General features: G+C 48.0%; 1 pseudogene; it reads right to left on the minus strand.

Annotated features, from left to right (window-relative positions):
* Window positions 1-789: 789 nt before the first annotated feature.
* Window positions 790-13,398, minus strand: LOC115634840 (annotated as a pseudogene).
* Between the last annotated feature and the right edge of the window lie 792 nt (window positions 13,399-14,190).

Consider the following 14,190-nt stretch of genomic DNA (forward strand, 5'->3'; position numbering starts at 1 on the left):
CATCGCCACCTGTGCTGATCAGAGCTCCATGCTGGGTAAACAGGAAATGAAATTCAAAAGTTCGCGGGGCTTTTCCTGTCTACCAGGCCACTGCATCCGAGTTGAGATTGCTGTCCAGAGCGGTCACAGTGGTGCACTGTGGGATACCGCCCGCCCGGAGGCCAATACCATCGATTTGAGGCCACACTAACCCTAATCCGATATGGTAATACCGACTTCAGCGCTACTTCTCTCATCGGGGAGGAGTACAGAAACCGATTTAAAGAGCCCTTTATATCGATATAAAGGGCCTCATTGTGTGGACGGGTACAACGTTAAATCGGTTTAACGCTGCTAAAATCGGTTTAAACACATAGTGTAGACCAGGCCTGAGATGGTGAGATTTACTAAACCATCTGTAACAAGTTCACTTGTTCATTATACTAAATCTATTGTATTTTCCCATGTAAAACTCAATCACCTGGGACACTGTCCCCCCGGGTCAGGTTTTCAGAGAGTTTAGCCATTCAGCTACATACCTAACCTCACCTGCGGTACACAAACTCTGCTAATTCATCTAGTTATTGGCGCACACTGTTCTTAGCTGGCGTTTGACTGTGCAGTCCTAGTACTTACACGGGCAAATTAGGCCTAAACTACCTGAAAATCAGACTCAGTCTTGAATCAAGCTAGAAAAAGGAATAGGACGATATCAGTCTAGACGTTTCATTCTTGTGGGTCTTTCTGGTTCTCTTTCTGCTGTCAGTGCCATCACCACAAAGACCTCGGCAAGCTTTGGGCTTTCCAGGCTCACACACGCACCACAACCAGCCCCTGAGGAAGTTCCAAAAGTGAAAAGTTTAAACTTCCTTAGCCCAAAGGACGGGACATTTCATTAAGTCAGTTCCTTTATCAGCTATGGGACTGTAGGGGGTCTGGAGTGTTCCTGGAAGCTCCTGGTAAAAATTCTAGCACCGAACTTAAAGGAGAGCTGTGGAGCAATTTCCCTGCCTCTGCTGGAGACTGGAGACTCCCCTCTCCAGGTCTGGAGACTCCCCTCTCCGGGTCCTGATCCATATCCTTGCTGGAGGTCAATTATTTTAGGGTCTCATAAAAATGTATCAGGAGCGTAACTTACCCACCCACCCCTCCTCCACTCCAAGCGTAACACTGAGCCGTTCTCTCCAGAACGCTGTGAAAAGTGCAAACGCCCCCTGAAAAGCGCAGCTGAGTGCATCTCTTATTGCCACCTCCCCGGCCTCAAAAATTAGAAATGACAGATCCTTGGGGTAGTTCCAGCAGGAGAGGGAGCCCCGTTGTGACAGACCCTTGCTAACACATTGGCAGCACACCCGAGCCTATCCTTCGCTAAAAGCAGGCTCTTCGCTAAAGAAATCAACAATTGCAGCAAGGAGGGACGACAGGCTGTGATATGCACAGATGTGACACCAACGAGGCAAAGGGCAACTGTGGAATCATCGTGGTTTGAGGGCACAACTGTGCGTGGCCATTGCACCAGTACAGAGAGGGTAATGGCACAAAGACTCCCCCCACCCTTGTGCATCCCATGTATGGATGTGTCACAAGCCAGCCCCTGTGCTCCAGCAGAGGCAGTCTGTGCACCCTTCCTGCACACTGCGCTGCTCCAGGAAGCAAAGCTAGTCCCTGAGGTTCAATTCCTACAACCCCAGCCAGTGCCTTTAAAGGAACAATATTCTCCCAGAGAAGTGTCCCTGACTCTAAAGGAAGGGAACATGGTGCAGCACCGACAACGTATCTGACTCTCCAAAAGACAAACTCCCTGGCCAGCGACAAACTTCAGGGGTGAGCTGCTCCAAGCTCACAGATGGGAGAGGCGGCAGCGGGGCAGATGGAAATAGCCCTCCTGAATTCCTACCTCCACAATCTGAACAGCGTTAACCAGCTTAATGCTCAGCACATTTGGCAGTAGGAGTCCAACAGCCAGAGCCTCTGGAAGAGACAAGTAGGTTTATTTTATCCAGCTGGCGAAGCTGCGCAGTTCCATGCACCTGCTGAAGTTTCACCCTAGAGACGAGTTTACCCATCAGACCGGCACAGGGTTTTCTGGGTGGGAAGGCTGCGGGCACCAGAGCTGAGTCTAATCAAATACAAACAGTGCCTGAAGCTTTGCAGTGCATCTGTTTTCATTTCTGAGGTTACGAGGGCCACGAGCATCTTAGCTGGGGCCAGGTGCCTTAGGAACAGAGGGCTAGGTAATGGCTTCTAGCCACAGCTCTGGGGCTTTCACCACCCCCTGGGCAGCACTGAGAGGCCATTCACTAGCTGTGCTGAGGAAGGAGTAACATTTGACTCTCTTTCAAGAGGTGCAGCAGACTCCCTCTCATGCACTCAGCCAGCCAGCCCTGCTAGCTGCAAATCTGGGAGTTGAGGGGAGCCCTGGCTCCCTCTACTTCCCCCTCCCATTCTGGTGAGAGGTTCCCCTGGGGAATAGGAGGGGGCACATCTTCGGAGTAGCCCATCCACTTCCCCAGGCATAGGAGCTGCAGCTCTGGGCCCCTGTATGCAGGCTGCTCCAGGAGAAGGGGGGTGCAGGTGAATTCTCTCTCCCCCAGGCAGCTGCCTAAGCAGGGGAAACCCAGAATTATCACCATCACCAATAAGGTTTTAGCAAGACAACTGACAATTTGTCTGCCAGGGCTCCAAAGCAGCTGCCAGCAAGCTGCAGGTTTGGTTCCTGCCCCACCTCAACTCTTCCCATTCAGATTCAAAAAGTACCTAAATGTGACGGTGAGTTAAGAAGCTGGCAGAGATTTACTGTCATAGCAGCAGAGACATTTGTTTTGGGACATCCCTGGGCAATGTGAGCTCTGAAGATAGACCCGAGCTGGCCTTACCATTGATGAGAGGCACAAAAGTTTCCACCAAAAGTTTATTGATCAACGTCCCGAGACCAGAGACCTGAAACAGAGCAGAGTGATCCAGTGAGCTGCTGGCCAGCCCATGATAGCCAGGCAGGCTCTTTAACATGGGTAGCGTAGGCTGGAATTCAGCTGGCCCTGCAGCATGGGAGCAGCCGAATGCTTAATCTCCTAGCAATGCAGCTTATTGCCCGTTTTCTTCACCAAACCTTGGCATCCTCACTCAGATTTCATGCCCTCCTTTCTCAGGCAAAGCTCCCGCTCATTCAGTGGAAGCTTTGCCTGAATCTGGAGTATGGACTTCAGGGTTTGACCCTGTGTCACCTGATGGAGGCAGAAGGAGAATGACATGACAGAAGAAGAACTTCAATCTACAAACTGTGGCAGGTAGTGATTAAGAATGTCAGCCAGCTGAGGCCATCACCACAGGCAGGAGAAAGCAACGTTTGTACCAACAGCAGCCTCTTGAGCTACAGATCTTTGCTTGCTTCCTCTCTCCACAGATATGTGGCATAGCAGCTGTTTGTTCCGACTGTGTATTTTAAATATTTCTGGAAAAACGAACTTACGCTAACGATGCCGATGCCTGGAGATTCCAAGACTAGAGCTGCACTGGGGGAAAACACAAGTGGTACCTCGTCAGCCAGCAAATTGTCTGATTTAATCTTTTATCTTCCAGAGACAAACAGTTGGGTGAATATCTTTGGAGCAGTCACACACCCAGAGCACAGCGAGAGAGAGAGAGAAATACACACACAAAATACAGTCCAGTCACATGTACACAGCTATTTCAGCTTTTAAACTCTGAGCCAGATTTTTCATACACTGATTCCTGACTTCAAATCTCTATGTCCATATTCAAGCACCTAACAAGTAACTGCCTGGCTTTCCTGAGCACCTGCGGCCCCTCGTCAAATCCCTGGGCACTGCGGGCGCTCCGCGCCGCTGAAAAGCAGGCCAGTCCAAGGCAGTGCACTGTGTTCCCTCTTCTGAAGACAGCGCTGCTGAGAGGCACAAACAGCGAGACCAGATACCTGCTCAGGGATACACTGAGCAGCAGCTTGCCTCCAGCAGCAGAGGCCTGGGCATTTAAAACAAGGTCCTGCAAAGAGAGAGAGTCGTTAGAAGAGTTGGTAACAACCCCACTTGCAATTGGTTTAGTCAGCTGGGTGCAGGTTGTACCAGTTTGAACTCCGGACAGCCATGCTTACAGCCTTCAAGGCAAGGAGAGTCTGGATGGTTCCATCCGAATATTTCGTGAACACCTGAATCCTGACAGAGAGCTTGACAGTGGCTTTGTTTGCTTCCAGAGCGATGAGTGAGGGCCCAAGCACTGTTATCTTAATGTTCAGAGGAGATACTACAGAGCAGCTGGGACGTAGGATCAGAGACACAGGGCTAGGTGTGAACGGAACTGGATATTGCCCTCTATTAACACAAGCCAGCTGGAACATGATTCTTTAGCACCCAGGGGCTAGCAGTTCATAACTAGACCCCCACCCAGCTCAGAATCCCAGTGAGAGGTCAGTGCAATTTCCAAACCTTGCAGGGATCCTGGGTTTGAATTTCCTGCACCTTGCAGAGCGAATACAAGTTCTTTGGCAGACTGCAGAGAGCTTTTGGGAAATACGAATGAATCCCATTCAGGGCAGCTGTCAGGCTTTGGTCTCAATACCAGATGCTCAGTGTGGCCAGAGAAGGGAGGAGTTGACTCCCTGCCCACTGATTCCACTACCCCTACTCCATTGCTGTCCTGTCACTCTGCCCATTCCTGTGAGGTGCCTTAGACTGGGTAGCACCAGTTACTTCTCCCAGCTTTTGAAAGCACCAATGCAGGGAAGTGATTGCAGATCCTTCTGGAAGGAGCTGGGGGCAGTGAGGACCCTGTGGCAGAAAGCCCACCCTGAGGGATATCAGAGTGGGGCAAGCCACCCAGGGGTGAGGGGGCAGAGCCAGACCAGGAGGCAGGGGCTGCATAACGGCGAATGCAGGCTGGCGGGGGGGATGTTTCCCAGCTTGCTCAGGGCAGCGGAGACCCTATGGCCAACCCCAGTGTAAGAGAAGACTGGCTGCAATGCCAGTCCCTCACAGGAGGGCAGTGCCTTGAGTACAGGCTGCACATGAGCCACTGCCCTCCTCCCACAGACAGCAGGACTGGAGGGAAAGGAAGAAAATCTGCTTGTGGCCTGCTGCTCCCCTCACACCCCCTGGCAGCAGAGCTGTAGGGAGAGGAGCCAGACTGAATGAGCCATGCGGTATGTACTGCGTGGCTGAGAGCAAGAGGCAGAAAGATCCCAGTGCACTAGCGTCAGCAGAGCTGACCTGGAATGCTAGGGTCATCATGAGGCCTAGTGCAGAGAGCTGATGGTGTTTACACAGGCACACCGTGTAATGTGACACAAATACGTCACTCACCTCAGCAGGAATCAGAGCCACGATGGCGTCCATCAGCTCTGTGGCACCAGAGAACTGGGAAAACAGAACAACATTCAGCTGAAAATGCCAAGCTTGAGGGTTAAGTGATGTAAATGGCAGATTTCACCCTCAGCAGCGACCCATTTGCTTCCCAGAGCCACTTTTCACTTTCAAGCAAGTTTGCTCACAGCCTCTTGCCCAGTCCGGCAATCCTAGCTCTGCAAAACTGCCACGGAATGCACGGAAGTTTGGGACACGCAAGCAATGCTGGTCGCACTCCTACATGCTCCTAGCTCCCTGGCCAGAGTTAATGTCGCTACTGTTTCAATACTTCCCAAGCTGTTAAGCACGTCTCAGTGAGTTAGGCCAGGTGAATTAGGAAATGCCCAGAGCATCAGGAGATACAACCAATGCTCCAAGCAGATGCCCATGTATTTCCTCTAGCCTGGACGGAAATACCCTGGCACTCAGTACTCACCACATCCGATGTAGAAATAAATGTCTGTGGCTGGATCCAGACGAGGAGGGACAGCGCAGCATTGAGGAAAGCCTGGCTCAGCCCCAGGTTCAGAACATTGCCCTGCAGGGGAGGCAGGGTGACGGGGACAGCGCTGACAGGGAGGGAGATGTTGCCTCCTTCCACGTGATGGATCACAGTCTGGAAAGGGAGATGGTACTGAGTGAAACCATCACCTTCAAACAAGGAGAGTCACCTGCTGGGTTTACACCTTGCCTATTGGTCATCCACTCGTGTTCTTATTTAAGAACATTTTGTTCTCTCAACAGTTCTCTTTACATTTAACAAAAAGTTAGTTTGCTAAACTCCATGATGCATAATGAAGGTTTCCCTGTTTTATTAAATAGGCCTGAAATCAACCCCGTGGATTTCATTATTTGGCAAATGACAGGGTTTGGATACGGAGAGCAGGTGGGTGGAATTGGCTGTTTCCTGCCACGCTGCATGAACGAACATTCACTCAAAGGTTGAACCAGTCATTCATGCCACCACGATATTCACTGTGCACGTTTTCATTCACACATGCCTGGGACATAACTAATCCTAACTCTAACACCTGTGTATTGACATGCAAATAAAGAGACCTAGAAACATTTGTCATTTGCTTGTTTGTTACTTGCTGGCCATTATTTGTTGTTCATTATTGGCCATTTGCGTTTGGCTAGTGACTGCTCCTCAGTCTGTGCTCTCCTGGTTAACAAGTGTCAGTCAGCTGTGAAGAAGCAGAAAAAACACCAAGTGACGGTGTGACACTGGATGGTTTGCAGACAGCCTAGCAGGAGAGGATGAAAATCGTTTGTCCCAGCCACTGGTGAATAGTTACCAGTAACAATTATCTTTGCAGTAATCAGGAAAGGTTTGTCAATGGCTTGCAAAGAGAAAAGCAAAGTGCTTGATCCAAAGTCCATTGACTTCAATGGGCTTCAGATCATGCCCTAAAAGTGCGGCTAGTATTTTAATAGTAATGAGGCCAGCTGTACTCTAGTTCTGCTGTGCAGAACGTTCTTCATTTATATTAACTGTATCAATGTCCCTGAAGGTAAACGGACTCCCCCTAAGAACAGTGATCAGAGTAAACACCATCAAACACCATAAGGCAGTCTCAGGGGTTTGCTATCCAAAGTCAACACTTAGTTGAAATCCAGTCCGACATACAGGCCGGTATCGGCGGAAGGCTAGCTAACTGATACTGGATCTTTCCTACAGCACCAAGTGGGACCAGCGCCGCACAGACACAAAATCCATCACATCAAGAGCAAACAAGCAGCCAACCAGCTCCTTTTCTTCCACGTCGCTCTGGGCTCAGTGCTGGGACTGTTACTCATGCTGAGCAGAAAAGGGCATTGGCTTTGGTGGGACTGTTTCATAGAAGAAATGTCCAGCTGGAAGGGACCTCAAAAGGTCATCTAGTCCATGCCCCCATCCTGAGGCAGGACCAAATATACCTAGTTCATTTCAGACAGGTCTTTGTCCAACGTGTTCTTAAAAAGCCTCCAGTGATAGGGATTCCACAACCTCCCTTGGTAACCTGTTCCCGTGCTTAACTATCCTTATAGTTAGGAAGTTTTCCCTCATATCAAACCGAAATCTCCCTTGCTCAAGATTAAGCCAAGTAAATGCTACTCAGTGCAAGCGAAGGATTCCCAAATTAGGCCTTCTGTGAACTGAATCTTTTTTTAGAATAGAGCCAATAAGGCAATGAGCCAAATGCAGAGATAATATGTAAATAGCATAAGTGGGGGTGAGACTGAAGACACCTACAATGGTTTAAATCCCTCTCCCCACCCCGGGGAGTGGAAGAGACAAATGTAGTAGGAAAAGCAGCTGACGTGAAGCTGGAAAAAGAATCGGTTACAGCAGACTTGGATTTACCCCTGCCTTTTTCTAGCTTTGATTCCTTTACACTCGCCTAGAAATGCTGGCCCTATTTCCTGACATACAGCCTGAATGAAGGCTGGGCAGGAAATGGTTAAAAAAACCACACAATTCCCATCCCAAACTGGGACAAAAAGTTGAAATCTCCAAAATTTTCACAAACTGACACGGCAAAGAAATGTCAGTTCCAGTCAGAAAAAATCTTTTGATTTTGCCCTTTTCTTTTTTTAACCTTTATGTGGGAGTGTGAATTAAATTACATTTCAAAACAAAGTTAATTTTGAACCAAAAACCAAAATGTTTCATTTAAAAAATGACAAAATTGGATGCAATTTCAAAAAAAAAATGTCAAATCAGGAAATTCATCAGCACTGGCTCATTCCCATAAACAAATTCAAGGAATCTTCATTTTCCACGAAAACACGTTTTGTTGAAAAACTCCTGACCAGCAAACCACCTTTGGCATCATTCCTGAATGTAGCCTCTCACTCCCCGGATGGGCCTGAGCCCACAATGGTGCAGATCTCCCGCTGTGGATTGGAGAGCTTGCACTGACCCCCAGAACGACGACCACTCCATGTGCTGGGATTTCCGGGAAAGGAGAGGAAGTGGGAAGGAAGCTTGTGCAAGATACGTACCACTCAGGGTGCCCAGCAGCTGCATGTTCACCAGCTTGACAATGTTGTTAACTACTGGACACAACTGTAAAAAACAGCAAACACTCAGTACCTGAATATCTGCTAGCAGACCCATCACCAACTTCATTGGGAGCCCTTGGGGAAAAGGTAGAGCCAATGGGGGTGCGGAGGGGAAGCCAGTACAAATTACCAGGGCCTGATGGTCCAGAAGGGGGCCTGGGACCCAGCTTCCCCAGCTTTGTTGGCCCTATTTAGCCAGTCTGCCCTTGCTGGGGGGCCCCAAAAATTTTTCACCAGAGCCCAAACCTGCTCTTCGCGGCCTTGGGAAAAGGTGTTATCAATGTAAGGGCAGCAGGGGCTAGACTTCTGTGAGGAAACCTTCTGAACTATGGAGAAGAGTTTTCGTTGTGAATTTCCATCTCAGAGATTAGTAATTGTTCTCACACACCCCAAGAGGTCCCAGCAGCCACCAGGCTGCCTACCTGCCCTCCGTACCTTTGCACAGGGTGGGACACTCAAACAATGACAACAAAGAGAGGGAAAAGGAGACAGGAAGAGAGCTGAAATTCCACATGCCCCTGTAACCAATCAGTTCTGATTCTTCAGGGCCTAGGCTAGCAAACTTCACAATGAATCTAATCAAACAACAATCCAGGCCATCCCTCATCCGCTTCTCAATGGCCCTCTGGCAGGATTGGTCAGTCTTTGATCTCACCAGGCTTGGCAGAGTTATCGTAAGGGTGCTAGACACTAATCCAGTCACTGATACTGGCAGCAAACTGCAAGTATGAAAGCCAGTCCAGGGCCAGGGTGGCTAAAAACACATCTCAAGAGAGGTACCAAGGGACTAGAACCACCCAGGTTCCACAGTCCAAGGTAGCGTTAGCTGCCTTTAGTTTAGATAAAGAGTTTTGGAAGTGACACAGAACCTCATGATTCAGGTTTAAAACCAGCTTCAGATTAGGATGAGACTTTCACCAGAGGGGTGAGGGGAGAATTATCCCACATTTGCTGCAATGGGAGGCCCCAAAAAGAAAAATGTATTATTCACTCAGCCCTACTGATGATCACTACAGAAGGCAGGAAAACCACTGGCACCTATCCTGAGAGAAGCCTGATGTCAAAGGGACCAAGCAGGGATTGGCAGTCTTCAGTTACAACTTGGAAGACACCTGCTGAATAGTCGGTCACTCTGACTTTTGTGTTAAGGTTCACGTCCACTGAAATATGTATCAGACCAGATAGCGTAAAGAAATAAACTCAGGTTAAATATAGCTCATCTCAAAGCAAGCTGCAATATGATTCATCTAAGGAGAGATGTTTATAACCTCCAAAACCATGATATGATGTTCAGATTAAAATTAGTGAAATCTCACACCTTTCTCTATTGAAATTCACTGCAAATGCTATTAACTGAGTTCTGCACCTGCATTGTCAGCACAATGCTACATGTGGTGATCAGGTGAAAATCCATACGAGGTGTAAATTTCCTAGGTGCTGCAGTGTACACGGACGTAGGGTCACTTTGCAATGAGGAAATTGCATAAACATGGTGCAGTGCAAAAATATCCACATCTCTGTATTCCTGAGGTGAAGTAACAAGAATCGACTGGGTCTAAGTGGTTGCAGAAGGTTAATACACTGGCCTTTCATGTCTGACCCCTGATTCAATTCTGACCGTAAGGAAGTAATTTACACTTCTTACATTACAGTTTTTTTTCCCCTTTAATGTTCTTTAAGTTTTGACCCCCGAGTTCTACAGACCTCGGGTATAGCAGAGATTTCCTATGAATTGCAGCATTTTGTGAAACAAAAGTTGCGGCGAGCCAGATTATGCCCTCAGATGCAGGTTCATGGCACCCATTGCCTTCAGGGAGAGCCACCAACAGGTATTGGAGGGCGGGAGAGAGTCCACTGCTTTCCTCAGCGTTGTCAGGACTCCTCCAAGAGCATCTGACCAACTTATCCATTCATCATTCGGTTCTTTGGCCAGGGAGAAGAACAAAAAACTGCAGAGTGTTAAACCCCACACTCACAACAAGTTGCCATTGATCTCCAGCTTAGTAGCAATGGTCAGCTGGCCCTCAATTCCAGGCAGCAGTGTCACCGACACCGTGGACAGCTGGACATTAACAACTTCTAGTCTGCAGAATGAAAGCAGACGCCGTGAGAAACGGCTGAGCAGTTACACACATTTGGGAACTGAAATCCCAGATTAACCCTCTGTGATGTGCACTTTAGAATTTACCCACAAAAGTAACGGGCCAAATGCAGTGGAGACGTGTAAAACAGTGCACGGGGTGGAGAGGCGAAGGCAGTCTAACATGGCTGAATGCACATCCCAGAGGAGCAGAAGGAAAAATGGGGGTAGGGAAAAGCAGCTTTCCTGGCAGAGCAATCACTGGCAGCAGGATACATTGTGTAGGATACAAACCTGAATGCTGGTGCTACACAGACCCAGTCCTGAGCAAAAAGTCAAAATGGGGTCCTGGAGTGAGGCTGATCCAGGAAGTTGCATCTGGTTTTTCATTCTGACCTATCATTGACCTCCCCACACACACACTGCTGCACACGCGCGCACACAGGCTTCAAAGCTATAATTCTGCATCTGAAACTATAAACCACACCCCCGAGACTGTCACGCAGTTGTCCAACTTGCCACAGTGAGATGCAGCCTGGGCATCTTGCCCACAATGCATCGCACACTCATCTTAGCAACCCGTGGGACAGCTGGAATGACAGCCTGTGGCATGACTGGGGTAAGGAATGGTGTCCCTAGCCTCTGTTTGTCAGAGGGTGGAGATGGATGGCAGGAGAGAGATCACTTGATCATTATCTGTTAGGTTGACTCCCTCTGGGGCACCTGGCATTGGCCATTGTTGGCAGACAGGATACTGGGCTGGATGGACCTTTGGTCTGAACCAGTATGGCCACTCTTATATTCTTATGACAGCATAGCTACAGTCTACATTAAGACTATGTTTGGTGGGGAAGTGATCTGTCCTTTTCCTTGCCTGTAAAGCACCTCGTGCATACATGGAAATTCTTCAAGGCATTGACAGATGAACTAATCTAATCCTGGCCTCTGCACATCAAAACTAGGCATGCACTTACAGGGGTCTACCTTTGCACATGCACTGACCTACACATGCGCTCTCAATATCCCAACACCCGGACATCAGTATGTCTGTGAATTTGCACCTGCAGAAATTATTGGGATCAACATTCTTTATCACCAGAGTCTGTCATATTCTGACAAGCCAAAGAACAAGCATAACAACTTTTACAGTCTGGAGAGAGAAGTAGGCATGGGATGTCCTAATGAGTGTTGCCACCTGAAGATGATGACAGAGCGTCCTGAGGGTCAGACGGGGGGAGACTTGGACCCAAAGAGGAAGGAAGTTCAGAGGAAAGGCTAAAACTGGCTTCTTAAGTCATTCCAGTGACTTTAACAATCAATGATTCTTCTATACGAGATGCAATCATGGACCACAAGGGATGAAATCTGAGTCCGAGTTCACAACTGGCATCAGTAGGCACAGCACCAGCTGGGAATTTGGCACTAAGGGCTAGCTCCTCCCCTGGCATAAGGATCCATGAGATGGACTCTGACTGACTATATTCTTACTGATGGTAGCTTGTCCCCTGCTTCTCCCCTTTGGAGTCTCTCATAAACACCCCATTGACTCCTGTGGGTTTTGGGTCAGGCCCCCAATGCAGAAGCTTTAGCATATTGTTCTCCGCTTACCCTGTGATGCTGATGAATGAACCAAGCAGGCCCCCTCCGCTCACGATGTCAGGGATCTGTATTGCCCGGAGATGCTTTTGGAGAAGCCCATCCTGAAGCAATACATCTGAGATGACTGGAACACATCTTTCCATGAGACCAGAGATCCTTGAGAGTGACCTCTAGTCAAATGGAACTCACGATGCGAGTGTTACATCAATAATCCATATAACACCATATTGAGGGGGAGCAATATTTTACAATACGGACTGAACTGAAACAGTCCTTGGCTTAGTAGCTCTGAAAGGTAACCGTGAAGAGCATCCTCAGTGTGGTGTAGGGGAAACTGTGTTATAATTACAAGCTATCACCTTCAGTGAGAGGGGTTTCCTGGTCCTATTGCAGGCTACAGGACTTTGTAGGGAAGTGTGCGATCTGGGTCTTGTGCAGTCAGTTTGCAAAGAGCCAGCCTAGAGTAAGGCAGGTGATTTGTGCATCTCTGCCTTAGAGAGCAGACTGTTTTCTGTCTCTCTGGCTTTGGTTCTTGTGCGTTAGGGTTCTGGATTCTAAGCAATAAAGTCATGTTATGTTGCAACCTTTTAGAAAGACAATTTTATGTTTTTATCTCATTTCTGTGTGTGCGCCATGAACTTAACACACTATAAATCTAATTTAAACGAGATTACTGTGTAATTGTGTCTGCGTTACAAACTTGCTCTCACCCTTGCCAGATTAATGCCAAAAGCACAGCTTGTACCATTTGTGTTCCATTGGGGGCATAACCACAGCTGCAATTTTAGTATAATAAGTATGTCAATATATGTTAGAAACATTAACAGTTTATTAAGTCTCACAACAAACCCTGAGGAAGGAAAGTCAATTCCCCACCTTTTACAGATGTGAAACTGAGGCACAGAGAGGCAAATGCAGACCTGGGCCCAGACCCTAGGATGCTGAGCGGCTGCTTTGTGCTGCGTCATCTCCTGCTTCTGACACTTCTGGGATTGCACAGGGCCCTACAGAGACCCATGATCACTTCTGAGTCTCCTGCTGGAACAAGGAGCTCTGAGGAGCCAGGGCTGCCTCCGGTAAGTGAGTAAATACAGAAAAAAGTAGGAACAAGGAAGGTGACAAAACAAAGGGCCTGTTCAGAGAGGCTTTGTTCCCACTCATCATCCCACACAGTTTGCAGCAGAAGCGTGACTCATGTTTACAGTAAATATGTATGAGTAAACTGCAGACTGTGTGAATTCCCTCTGGACTGATCACAGAAAAGACTCCAGGGACCACTCCCTGAGATAGGGGCAGCAGGCTACAGAAGAGGACGATGCTCAAAACCTTTAACATCCTCAGCTCTGATCCCTGCAGAGAGACTCTCCAGTCAGTGCAACTGCAGTGTAACCAAGGAAAAACAGGCCCCTGCTGAGAGATCCAGGGCCGTGGGCCAAATCCTGGCATGCCGCTCAGTCTTTCTCAGCCAAAACTCTCACTGGAGCCCATGGGAGTTTCACTTCTGTAAGGGATGAGTAAAAGCTGAGTGAGGACATCAGGGTTTGGCCCAAGAACAGCATATCACCATTTATTGCATCACCAAAGCATTTTAGACACCTCTCAAAAAAGGCAACCAAGCTGCCTTTCATGGAGACGAATCCTTAATCGATGTTCTAATTATTAATTACTTTCTATAGCCTTTATTCATGAAGAGCAGATTTGTTCCAAGGATCCCTACCAAAGGATTTATCCAAGAGCCATGCTAGAAATAGCAGTAGCTCGAGCCTGACATGCTAGTTTATTCTTTTCAATTTTCACAAGTGACAAAATAATCAACTGAAATAAGTAATATGAATGATAGAAAAGTCACAGATTTAAGAAACTCAGCACTGAACAGAGCATCCACGTCATTCGCGGATTAGAAATGTAATGACTGCATTATCACTCGCTCGTTTCAAACTCATTCACATTACATGATGAGCAGCGGAGCTGGTAATGTAATGTCATAGGTGTTATAATTACCTAGATCCATTCTGGCTCCTTTGGCCGATGCCTGGTAGCTGTCCAGAGGTTCTTGCTTTCTCTGTTCTTGGGTAGCTGAGGTGAAGCAGGGAGCCCTTATATTATCAAAACCTATGTAGAATGAGG

Source organism: Gopherus evgoodei, chromosome 14, assembly GCF_007399415.2.
Source record: "Gopherus evgoodei ecotype Sinaloan lineage chromosome 14, rGopEvg1_v1.p, whole genome shotgun sequence".
In the NCBI taxonomy this organism is placed as follows: Eukaryota; Metazoa; Chordata; order Testudines; family Testudinidae; genus Gopherus; species Gopherus evgoodei.